At 43.4% G+C, this 13,074-nt stretch overlaps 1 protein-coding gene across 3 annotated transcripts in view; it reads right to left on the reverse strand.

The window, feature by feature from the left end:
* Positions 1-12,975: 12,975 nt before the first annotated feature.
* The window catches only part of prkcq (protein kinase C, theta), a 16,545-nt gene continuing 16,446 nt past the window's right edge, over positions 12,976-13,074 (reverse strand). For all 3 annotated transcript variants that reach the window (XM_080851499.1, XM_080851500.1, XM_080851501.1), the window contains one exon: positions 12,976-13,074. This exon is cut by the window's right edge and continues 191 nt beyond it. The gene's annotated coding sequence lies outside the window, so the exon portion shown is untranslated.

The following is a 13,074-nucleotide window of genomic DNA, read 5'->3' on the forward strand; positions in this document are numbered from 1 at the left end:
AAAGTACAACGTTGTCCCGGAAGAAAAACTTGCTCCCTTTTGCTCTGACAATGTTCCCCAACTCTGAGAAGTGTTTTTTCCAGCAGGGCAATGCTCCATGCCACACAGCCAGGCCAGTAAAGGTGTGGATGGAGTACCACCAGATCAGGACCCTGTCATGGCCAGCCCAATTTCGAGACCTGAATCCTATAAAAAAACCTCTGAAATGTGATCAAGAGGAAGATGGATGGTCACAAGCCATGAAAAGAAGCCGAGCTGCTTGAATTCTTGCGCCAGGAGTAGCATAAAGTCACCCAACGGCAATGTGAAAGACTGGTGGAGAGCATGCCAAGACACATGAAAGTTGTGATTTTAAATCAAGGTTATTCCACCAAATATTGATTTCTGAACTCTTCCTAAGTGTAAGCATTAGTATTGTGTAGTTTAAAAATGAATATGAGCTTGTTTTCTTTGCATTATTCGAGATCTGAAGACACTGCATCATTTTTGCTATTTTGACCAATTGTCATTTTTCTGCAAATAAATGATCTAAATGACAATATTTTTATTTGAAATTTGGTAGGAATGTTGCCAGTAGGTTATAGAATAAAACTAAAATGTACATTTTACTTTAACACATACCAATAAATAGTAAAACCAGAGAAACTGATAATTTTGAAGTGGTCTCTTAATTTTTTCCGCGGCTGTATATTTACATTATATTGTACATTTTTGAATGCTTTAAACTATAACTCTTAAATATAGCGCCTCTAACGCTGTCCTGTTGTTGAAATGCTCAAATGTAATTACAGAGCATAGGCAGAACAAAGGCAGAACATACACACAAACACAAACACAAACACAAACACAAACACAAACACAACACACAGGCAAATGTAATTGAGCATATAGGCAGGGCATCACTGCTGTGTTTATCATGTAGGAGATCTCCTCTCACAAACATGACCGTCAATCTTACAGCCTTCGGCGTAGCTTTCCACAAGTCCAGGTCGCAGAACCAGCTCCTTACTAATGACCCAAGTGAGCTCATCGTCTGTGCGCGTGCAGAACGAATAGGAAAAAAAACGCCAGTTGATGACCAGACGTAAATGTTGGCCATCCTGGATTTGTAGAGCGGAGTTTGTGAGAAAGCTTCTTGTTTCTCAAACACAACACGACTGTCTAGGCCTACAGCAAACACGAGGCTGAGCTTCAGATGGAAGAAACACGTTGCTGTTTTCATCACGTGCGTTTCCCTGCGTCTGGAATTCCAGGCATCCCTGATAGACAAATATTCTCCATGTAAAGAGCTTGGTTAAAGCAAACCATACTTGCGTGTTTATGAATGCATATGTGCAAAGGAATGTGTTGGGTAAATAGCATTTCTAGTCTATGACATTAACTTGAGCTTCTGAAGGGTGCATGGCCCAAGTGTTTAGAATGACCATATATAATGGACATGGACACTTGATTTAGAGGAATACCAATGCACACGGGCCATAGACTTCACACACACACACTTACGACACACACACTCACATGCACCAACAAACACACACACACACACACGCACGCACCCACACACACACATGCACAAACACACGCACGCACCCACACCCACACACGCACCCACACAGACATATAGAGGTGAAGGAGAAGAGAGTATTGCAGCTCTGATTAGCAGTGGTTCTGCAAAAAAAAACATGCCAGCCATACACATACACACACACAGGCACACACATACACACTGCTGAGTTCTCTGACCTCTGGGTTATGGTGTGTCTTATAGTGGCTGAGTTTACCTGAAACATTACATCTGTCCATCAGACAATCAGGCACAATTTAGCCCTCACCACCAACATGTGTGTTACTGACTATTGTGCAAAAGTATCCCATATGACACACACACACACACACACACACACACACACACACACACACACACACACACACACACACACACACTTCTGTAACACTATAGACTGATGTAACAGGCATGTAAGTATTTCATCAACCAAACACAAACATAATTGACTGTGACATAAGTCTGTATCAAATACTTCTATCAGTGTCAGTACATCATGGAACAGTTATCAAGACCATTATGTGTTTATTAAAATCTGAAAAATGAATATTTCACTTAAGAATTCATCACATTATTACCTCAAGGGCTTCTCTTACACACAGTACATGGCCATAAAGCCCCCAACTTGAGATGAAGTGTACTGCAGCCTGCTTAGCATCAGTTACAACACAGAGCAGCAGCAGCTCTTGGCAGGGTAGTCCTTAGAGCTCACTTTGAACTCATTCCCAAACACAATAAACACACAGGACTTTTCCTCCCACACGTAGCTGACTCGAGTGATGGGGATCAGCTCATTCGTCTGGCGCTGAAACAACACACATGTAAGCACATTAGGCGAAGAAAACAGCATTCAAACTGGCTCTTCCTGGTCTGTCCCACACACGCACGCACACACACACACACACACACACACACACACACACACACACACACACACACACACACACACACACACACACACACACACACACACACACACACACACACACACACACACACACAGTACCTGCTGCCGGATGCGTGAAATCTGGCTGTAGTTGGCATGGTGTTCCCTCTTCAGCCTCTCTGAGGCTTCAACAACAGCAGGATGAGGGAAGTCTCTTAGAGAAAATACCTGATCACACACACACACACACGCACACGCACACGCACACGCACACGCACACGCACACGCACACGCACACGCACACGCACATGCACACGCACACGCACACGCACACGCACACGCACACACACACAGGTTAGAGAACACAGAGAGCACTACACACCATGGGGCCAAACATATACACAAACTATGTCAAAATGCACCTCAATGTGCATGCACACACAGACAGAAGCACACGTGCACACACACACACACACACACACACACACACACACACACACACACACACACACACACACACACTTTTATGACAACAGATACCAGAGAAAGCATCTTTTACCATGGGGGTTTGGGTATCTTTTAAAATCTTCTTTCCAGACACTTTACTGAGATGATCCGCTTTGAGACCGCTATTCTGTTCCACCACATACACGTCAGTATGGCTAGTCCTGCAAGAGCCATGGAACCAGACAATTCACATGACCATTCAAAAGTACTGTAGTATCTGTAATGAACTGTCATTAACTGGGGATGACGGCACGATCCCTCACCACTTGACGTTAAGGACGACGTACACCACGATCCGTCCCCGGCCATGGCACGCCAAGTAAATTTGAAAGCCCAGGCCCCTGCAAGCATGGCATCTGAGGATACACAAACACACAACACAAACACACACAACACGAACATCATTCTATAATTCGTTTGGACATAAGCATTGTTGTGCCCTATCTTGGTTTAGATCTTACCTCTCTGATCGCCATCAATTTGTTCATGTCCATGAGAAGTCGTCAAATCACACCAGAGTAAGCTACGGTGTCCCACAAGGCTCTGTCCTTGGACCACTGCTTTTTTCCCTCTATATGCTACCCTTAGGTGCTGTCATAAGGAAACATGGCATTAACTTCCATTGCTATGCTGACGACACCCAACTCTACCTATCAATGAAACCTGATGAAATTGTACATCTACCCAAGATAGAAGCCTGCCTCCATGATGTAAAATCTTGGATGACTAGCAACTTCCTGCTCCTCAACTCTGATAAAACTGAGGTTATGCTTGTAGGCCCCGATCAACTGAGAACTACACTATCTACCCATTTACCCACACTCAATGGCTTCCCAACACCCAACACTAACATCAAAAACCTTGGTGTAACTATCAACCAAGACCTCCTACTTGACTCACACATAAAACAGATCTCAAAGACATCATTTTTTCATTTACGCAATATTGCCAAAATTAGAAAGGTCCTATCCCTCCAAGATGCAGAAAAACTAATCCACGCATTTATTACTTCCCGCCTCGATTATTGTAATGCTCTCCTGTCCGGATGCAGCATCAACACAATAAAGAGCCTCCAACTTATACAGAACGCTGCTGCTCGTACACTCACCAGAACTAAAAAATATGAACACATCTCACCGGTACTCGCTTCTTTGCACTGGCTCCCCGTTAAAAGTAGAATCGACTTCAAAGTACTCCTGCTAACATATAAAGCCCTAAACGATCTGGCTCCAAACTACCTCAAGGAATTAGTCGTCCCCTATTGCCCTCCAAGGCTGCTCCGTTCCCAGAGTGCAGGCCTCCTGGTAATTCCAAGAATATCAAAGACCACAATAGGAGGGAGAGCATTTAGCTACCAAGCCCCTCTCCTCTGGAACAATCTCCCTGCCTCCATCAGAGCTGCAGACACCGTGCCTATATTCAAATCAAGACTTAAGACATTCCTCTTTAGTGCATCATATAGCCAAAAGTAACCGCGCCAACAAACCAATCACCTGCTGTACCAGCCACCCAGACATATCCGAACACAAATTCAAATATTACTTGCATTTAGTACCGCAACATCAAATGTGTTTACTGTTTGCCGAGTGGATGCATGTACGGCCCTGGCAAACAGATCACAACAAAAAACAAATTAAATTACTACTTGTAATTTAGTACAGCAACATCATATGTGTTTCCTGTTTGCCGAGTGGATGCATGTACGGCCCCGGCAAACAGATCACAACAAAAAACAAAATAAATTACTACTTGTAATTTAGTACCGCAACATCAAATGTGTTTCCTGTTTGCCGAGTGGATGCATGTACGGCCCCGGCAAACAGATCACAACAAAAAACAAATTAAATTCCTACTTGTAATTTAGTACCGCAACATCAAATGTGTTTCCTGTTTGCCGAGTGGATGCATGTACGGCCCCGGCAAACAGATCACAACAAAAAACAAAATGTTCAATGCCAGAAAAACTAAACATATCTAAGTATTGCAATATGCAACAGGCAAACCGACACACAGATGACATGTCCCTGGTTGGTGAAATGATTCATCTGTGTGTTTGTTCGTGCTGATTCCCGACTAACAGACCTGCAGACTGATTCGTCATTTCCTGTTTGTTAGATGGATCAGGAGGAGCCTCCTGGGCCTGATTACTCCCCTCCTCAGCCCGCCCCGAAACGCCCCTGCAGACCGGCTCCAGAGCAACACCAGCATCGCCCACGCCGCCCTGCTCCCCATCCTGGGCCCTCAACTCAGTCATCATCCCCTTGACGACTTCTCCCGCTGGATGTGACGACCCCCACCCTGGTCATCGGCAGCTCCATGGTCCGAGATGTCCACACCCCCCCCTTCAACAAGCGGCCCCTGCAAGGTCCACTGCCTCCCCGGAGCCAGGCGTGTTCCAATCGCTGATGGATGTGGAACTTTCCCTCCCCACCCCCACCACTCTGCACGTAGTCTCTCTACCTGGTCTACCTAGAGAAACCCTCGGCCAACCGCACCCACTGCCACTGCATTGCCGTACACCTACTCTACCCAATACCCTATGCTAGCATTTATGTACAATATACATTATTGCCTCCACCGAAATGTTTCTCTGTCCCTACATCCCCTACCCCTGTAACAGTAACCCTATTGCCACAGTAATCTGGTCTTGTCTGTATCATGTATTTACCACCAGATGTATGTACACATATGTCCAGTGACCAAATGCTGGCTGTGTATTGCCCCTGTTGCTTCCTTTCCCCTTCTGCCACACTACCCTTCCCCTTCCCCCTGTCCCACCTTCCTGTCTCCACCCGGCCGACCTCAAGCAGATGGGTCCCCCCTTATGTGCCGTGGTTCTGCTCAAGGTTTCTTCCTGCCTAACAGGGAGTTTTTTCTTGCCCCTGTTGCCGTTGTGCATGCACTAAGGGGGTTCAGGCTCTGGGCTCTGTTAAGCGCCGAGAGGCAATTGTATTGTTATGGCGCTATACAAATAAAATTGAATTGAATTGAATTATTAAGCACTATGGTCGATTGCTTAAGCTTTGAAAACAGTGAAAACACACAATTAGCACAACCAACACCAAAGAGCCTTTGCTAAATGAAACACTCTTGTAAAATCTATACAATAATTTATCCCAAAACATATTATCGCTACCATATGAAGAACACACATTGCATATGACTTAATTCTGTTTGTACCAGTTACACACTGCTGTTGCAAACCTAAATAACTTTTATCAATTTTACTTCTCATTGATAATGTTGGCTTGAATTTCTCTGAGCCTGATAGCATTATTGGCCAAAACCATGTTTATGATCTCTCTCTCTTGTTCCTGCGTGAATATGGGCCCCCTCTCTCCTTTCAAGTTCATTTGATACATCTGGTTCTCTTCTTCTTTGAACAAGCTTGTGTGTATTGCTTTGCAAAAAGTGTGAGGCTGACATTGTGCTTATAATGGTTGAAATCTGGGCCAATGTTTTGCTCCCTGAGTGTAAGGTTTTGATAAATGTGAAATACTTTTGATTCTAGTGTTCATGCAATCGTAAAAAACTGTAATCTGCACTACAATAATATAAACAGAAAACATCCAAGTGCCTGTCAGGAATGTATGGCAGGAAATTAACATTAATTTACTGTACTCATTATCAGATATTTCATGACCGCTCGATACAGGAGGACATAGAAACGACTATAGGACCGCTCTATACTGGATAGACATAGAAACGACTATAGGACCGCTCTATACTGGATAGACATAGAAACGACTATAGGACCGCTCTATACTGGATAGACAAAGAAACGACTATAGGACCGCTATATAGTGGATGGACATAGAAACGACTATAGGACCGCTATATACTGGATAGACACGCTAATAACTATAGGACCGCTATATACTGGATAGACATAGATACGACTATAGGACCGCTATATACTGGATAGAGATCGGAGGGGAGGTCTTGAGCTTAAGTGTTCTGCATACTCCATCTAAAGTAGAGTCCCTGCTATGAAGTCAAATCTCTGACTTACAAGTGTCCAGTAGTCCTATACAGTATACAGTATCGGCAAGGGACCTTGCCTGTCACGAGACAAACGGGGCATCCCTGCTCGGGACAAAGAAAGACAACAGGTCATTACACACAGACATTCATATATTATTTTAAAACTATTAATGATCTTAGCCATGCCTTGTGTGATAGTGTATGTATGTGTGTGTGTGTGTGTGTGTGTGTGTGTGTGTGTGTGTGTGTGTGTGTGTGTGTGTGTGTGTGTGTGTGAAAGAGGGAGGGAGAGGGAAGGGGGAGGAAGAGAGAGTGAGAATGGAATATCTCAGCCTTCAGAGTATACCTTCACAAATGAAGTGTGAGGCACTTTGAAACATAATTCCTGATCCTTGAAGAAGGGTGGCACTTGGACAGGGATCTCCCAAAGGTCTGGAACTGCTTGCATATCGGCCTCCTCGACAGATTGCCCTTATACACACATACAAACACACACACACACACACACACACACACACACACACACACACACACACACACACACACACACACACACACAATCATAAAAAACACACACACACATACACACACACACACACACACACACACACACACACACACACACACACACACACACACACACACACACACACACACATTCACAAAAACAATTCTTATGTTGTTAGCAATCCACTCATTTGATAATTTTAAAAAGCAACTCAGTACTGGATTGCCGGATGGTGTAAGCAGCATGTGGGTAAAAGGAAAACCACTTTCAGTTGTGTGATTACAGTAATCATGTTTTTGGAATGTTACCATTGTAGGGCTCCTCGATCCATTCAGTAGATCTAGACTCCCTGAATGTCTTTAGGCGATACTGAAAAGACAAGCATATGTGATGTATTATTATTATATGTTTAGAGCATGCAGGGATAATTGATGTGTGCACATTTTGAGTGTGTCTGTTTGTGTAAGTGAGATACCCTGTAAGTGTTGAAGGCCTCCATTCTGGTGATGACTCCATCTCTGGCTGGGGAGGAGCTGTAGCAGCACTTTCCGGAGGCAAACTTGATGAAGGCCTCTCGGGCCGTGTCCTCAGTGATGGCCAAAATGCTTCAGAGAAGAAGGCAGCAATACTGCTTTGATAGTGTCACGCCAGCGCTGAACCCTGCTTCTGCCTCTTGCCTACCTCTGTCACATTCCCAGTCACCTGAATCCTAATCACGGAACTTTTCACTCCACTCCCTCACTTCTTTGTCTGGCCTCGTTTCTTATGGATTTCATTCCCAACGACTCACGCCCTGGACTATTCGCTCCCTGTGTTTGTTCCTGTTTCCTGCCCAGACTCCAAGGTTACATATCGTCTCCGTGTTCGATCCCTTGTTTTGGTATTTACACGTTCCAGGGATAGTTTAACTTCTGAGTGTTGTGTTTTGAACATCTATCTTCTGAGCGTTATCACTTGTACTTATTCTGATCTTCAGCCTTTCCAGTTTTTGTGTTACCTCTGTTTTTCCCCTGTCACTATATTCTGGCTGTGCCCAATCAACTCTGTCATCTAAAGTCTGTGTGTCGCCTGAAGTCCCTGATAGAAAGCAAATTGTGACGTTTCAGCTTTCATTTAATCTACAGGAAAGAGACTGTATGTAACAATTTGTCACTTTTAGAAGCATGTGTTTTATTAATGGCAACTACTACTGGTATTTCAACGGGCTGATAGAGACCAGGCTGGGTATTATCTTCAAATGGATCGGTTTGGTATATGATCATGTGAAGGCCCGCTAAACACACCTGTTGTCCTAGCTAGCAGCCTAGGCTGCACTATGCAGTTCTGTGGTTAAGGTCAGACTATCTTATATTGCCAAAAGACATGAGTTTACATGCTAGCAAGCCATTTATTGCAGCCAACGGCGCTGTTGTTTGTCTTTGTTTTGCATTCCTTTTAGTAGTTAGATTGCTAATTTTTGGCCAAAAGTCCTTTAAATGATCTCAAATTGTTCCAGCCTGTAAAGTATTACATTTCCAGTTGTGCACTGAAATAGTTTCCATTCATATCACACGTGGAGTGTTGAGTGAGAAAGATAAAGAATAACATCCAGTTAACAGGACACACATTCAGCCAGGCCTAGGATGTAGAATTTCTTTGAAATGTCAAAAGTAGACAAGACACAAGTATACGTACAGGCATGCTCAAGTAATGCAAGCTCAAGTGATCCAATGGTTTTAAAATTGGGAGATAGAACAGTGTGAATGTTTCCCTCAAATGATGAAAACACCATATACAATGATGTTGATTAAACGCATCTCAAACTGTGCTCATCACAAGTATAGAATAAAAAACAATAATCTGAAAACCTCTCTGGCATAACCGCACTGGCCAACAGGATGTGAGCATTCTCATGAAACAAAACAGAGACATGAGTGAAATGGGGATCAGTGTGCAGCGACTGTGTCTCAAGTGACTGTAGTATAATAATGACACCTGTGTCTGGAAGGTCTGTTCAGTGGTAATCAGTATTCCTGGCTATCGTTACACCACGAAGACAAAAGAACACTCCAAGCAACTCAGAGAAATCAATAATGAAAAGTATAAGTCAGGGTAAGGATACAATACAATGTCCAAGGCACTAAATATCCCCTACAGTTCTGTTAAATCTATCATCAAGAATTGGAAGGAATATGGCACATGTGTAAATCTGCCTAGAGCAGGCCGTCCTCACAAACAGTGACCGTGCAAGAAGGAGACTAGTGAGAGAGGCCACCAAGGGACCTATGACTACTCTGAAATGGTCACAAGCTTCAGCAATTGAGATTGGGGAGCCTTTGCATACAACAACTATTGCCCGGGTTCTTGCCCAATCAAAGCTTACTGGTAGAGTGGCAAAGAGAAAGAAAGTTGTTGTATGCTTGAAAGTTGAGTGGCAAAGAGAAAGAAAGTTGAAGAAAACTCATAAGAAATATCGACTAGAGTTCACCAAAAGGCATGTGGGAGACTCCTTGGTCAAGTGAAAGAAAGTTATGTGTTCTGGTGTGACCAAAGTGGAGCTTTTTGGCCATCAGACAAGACGCTATGTTTGGCGGACCCTAAACACTGCACATCACCACAAACGCACCATGCCCAGTTTGAAGCATGGTGGTGGCAGCATCATGCTATGGGGATGCTTCTCCAAGGGGGTGAATACTTATGCAAGGCACTGTACCATAGTAATATATTCCCTCATTGTCTGAATCATACGTTCCTTATCCATGCTTTGTGAATCCTATATTGTTCCTACTCCTGTGATTTGACAGTACTGTACTGCATTGTGGCATCAGTAAAATTATTTAGCCACAGGATCGCGACAGACATTCAGAAAGACACACACACACACACAGAAAGAGAGGGTGTGAGATAGGTGGTGCTGGACCTTACTTCAGGTCTGGGTGTGTATGTCCTGGCACAGGCATTGGCATCGTGGGCATAGGTGGAGGCAGAAATTCACCTGCCAATATGAAGATGAAGGGGTTTTAAACAAACCATCAATTTATATTCAGACATGTTCATACTGTCTCACACTGTAAAATTATTAATATCCACTCCAGAGTTAAACTAAAGATGATGGAGTTCCGAGAGCGGACCAGAAGGGGAACACCACCTGTGGGGAGCGGACCAAAAGCCACCGTTGGACCAATATATTTTTGCTATCTGGGTAAGTAGCCTATCAGATAAGATGCTAGCAGTAAGATGAGCATTCCGGTTGACATCATGAACTTGTTGGCTGGAATTAAATGCCCCCCCCCCCCCCCCAAAAAAAAAACACTTTTTAAATAGGGTATTTTAACTTACATAGAGCTTAGTACTAAATCGGACTACTTACACCTGTAACTTTCATTAGCTGATTAGAAGGGAATAAACTAGCCCTCCTCGAGATTACATGTAGCCTCTGCGATTCTAAAGATGATATTTGTTTCGATGACTTACCTTGGCTTTCATGTGGACTGCTCATGGTCTATTCAACTATTAAATAAATGCATCAGTATGTAGGCTTGGCAAAATTTCCTATACGTCATAATAGGCGTATTGCCATTAACACTCCTACTAATAACAGAGAATAAGAGCAATTGAGGGCAGGATGTTGGTGGTTTAAGCACCGAGAGAGACACACACACACACGCACCAACACATGCACCAACACACACACACACGCACCAACAACCACAAACGCAAGCACCCACACCCACACACGCACATACACACACACATATATAGAGGTGAAGGAGAGGAGAAGATCGCAGCTCTGATTAGCAGTGGTGCTGTAAAAAAACAGGCCAGACACACACACACACACATGTCTGTGTGCATGTCTGTTTATACAGTATATGTAGGTGTGTGTGTGTATGTCTGTTTATTTGTGTGTGTGTGTGTGTGTGCACGTGTGTTCCCTAGGACCAGCACACATGACCTTGTCTGACTGAACTTGATTCTGGTTTGAATGCCAAACTCTGAAGGTATGTTATGTAACAATGACATCAGCCTTCACCATAACACATACACACACGTTGGGTTGATTGACTTGTCCCCAATGGAAATCTTCAACCTCATTGAAGATAAACTTTTATACATACACATGCAGTAAGACAAAACACACACATTGTTTTAACACACCTTTGTGCAGTCTTCATACACACATATACACACACCCAGACTCAAAAACACGTGCACACTCATATCAACATACACACACACTCATCCATACACACTCCTTTTCTCTTATAAACACACACACACACACACAGACAACATGCCAACACACAAACACCCCTTAATGAATGACATCTTCTTAACGCTGATTCGGGAGATGTCAAATCTGCCAAGCTTCTTGTGTCTTAATCATTCACGTCATTTATTCCAAGCTCCTAGTTCTGTGTTCAGCACTTTTGGAACTCGAACTCACCAAACTTTTCACATAAGGTTCATATGAGCTACATCCATATCAGCAGTTCTGCTGTTGTAGTCTTGCTGTTCTCACCTATGGACACTAGAGGGCACTGTTTTAAAGGATGTGCAACCTGTGCAAGCGGAAAGCGTTGAAAGCAGTGCAGGTATTTCATGGTGAAACTAATCACAGTTAAAAAGGGTACTTAGCCTATTTAACCACACATTTGAATTATGGAACAGTTAGTTGTAGAAGAAGCAATGACAGGACACAATGCATTTGTCACATTCTTGATTGATTTGCTGTTTGGTTTTACATCAGAATAAAGGGTTGAGAAAAAAGCTAAAGAAATGGAAAGCACATACAGAGAATAAGAGCAACACGAGGGCAGGATGTTGGTGGTTTAAGCCCACAGAGAGAGAGACTTACAAACACACACACACACACACACACACACACACACGCACACACACACACACACACACACACACTGACACAGAGACTCACACAGACACACACACTCACAAAAACACACACACACGGCAGACAAATATAAAACATTTGACAGCAGTAGACAAAGAAGAAGAATACCAAGTTTTACAAAAGGAATTTAATACTTGTATGGTACGAGATAACAATGAGCGTGGGTCTTGAGAATATCTCCATTCCCCAAATATATAACAAATAAAAGAAAGAAAAAAACAATCTTGATTTTTAGTGGAAGAGTCACTTTCACATTTATGGCACAACAACAAATAATTCTTTATTTTATTGAAATCATTTGTCTTCTACACCTATAGAAACCAAACTTACAGACATTAGACAGCATGTTTTTATTGGATTCGTTTGTCTTCTACTCCTATAGAAACCTAACTTACAGTCATTAGACAGCATGTTTTTGAGGCTGACACCTATGTACCCCCCCCCACCCCCTACAGAAACACCCCCACACACACACTTAGACACACCCACATAGAGACCCCCCCCCACCCCCACACACACACACACACAAACACAGAAACACCCACACAGAGGAACACACACACATACACACACACACACACACACACACACTTAGACACACCCATATAGAGACCCCCCCCCCCCCCCCCCACACACACACACTTCAACCACACCATGGTCGAGCTGAAAAGAGGAAATGGATGTCTTTGAATGTGTGTGTGTGTGTATGTGTGTGTGTGTGTGTTCCATTGCTG

This window comes from Sprattus sprattus (genome assembly GCF_963457725.1).
Source record: "Sprattus sprattus genome assembly, chromosome: 14".
NCBI lineage: Eukaryota > Metazoa > Chordata > Actinopteri > Clupeiformes > Clupeidae > Sprattus > Sprattus sprattus.